Below are 857 nucleotides of genomic sequence, written 5' to 3'. Positions count from 1 at the left end.
GTGGTAACTGCTTAGTAGTCATGGCACATAAGAATTGCTGGTAGATTCCCGCGCGGGAGCCTGGGATTGTTTAGCTAAACGGCCTAAACCGTTTCTCTATGGTAGTGCTAAACCACTACGGGTGTAATATACTTTTGGCCACTACGGTCTTCCGGCGCTGTTGCGAGTTTGAGATGCGGCGGCACTTTTAAAAAATCTCCTCTTTTACGTTTCGGGAGAGAAAATAAGTAACTCAACGCTCGCAACACATCCCAACGCTCCTCATTCATTGATCAAAGGTAAGAAACGTCGTTTGAAATAAGAGTAAACCAACAGAATACATTTACAGGTGTATATTACAGGTAATAGGTGTGTTGCGATTGCATTTACGAAGCATCCATCGGTCAGTGGTTACACTGAAATCATGCAGTTTGTGCTTTGACCTCCAGAGGGCGACAAATCAGCACAGACAGAGAGCTCCATTCAAACTTTGCTGCCATCAGGAATAATTCTTCAAATATAATCATCAGTGTTTGAGCAGTTCTGATATCAGGGACAATCTAGACATGTGTGACAATACTGAACATGTCAACATGACACACCTTAAACATCATGTGATCCACTCTCAGTCTGCACTTTCATTCATGACTTCAACAGGTTGAAATGAGCTTTGAACAAACATCAGTTCAGTGCTGAAATATTCAAACGCTGCAGGAAGAAGAACAACAAAGTGATGACGGATGTTTGTGCTTCAAACTGGAAAACCAGCAGAAATAAATCACAGCCTGCCAGAGGTTTAGGAGTTTCTGAGGTGCACCTGAACGCAGCATAGTGTTTCAAAGCCCCTGATTGTCTTCAAACGCCGCATTAGGCTGAAA

Source organism: Aulonocara sp. 'chitande type north' Nkhata Bay, linkage group LG18, assembly GCF_057382095.1.
Source record: "Aulonocara sp. 'chitande type north' Nkhata Bay isolate Kocher_YH1m ecotype deep benthic linkage group LG18, A_spYH_male_GT1.1, whole genome shotgun sequence".
In the NCBI taxonomy this organism is placed as follows: domain Eukaryota; kingdom Metazoa; phylum Chordata; class Actinopteri; order Cichliformes; family Cichlidae; genus Aulonocara; species Aulonocara sp. 'chitande type north' Nkhata Bay.
This window is presented reverse-complemented; position numbering follows the sequence as displayed.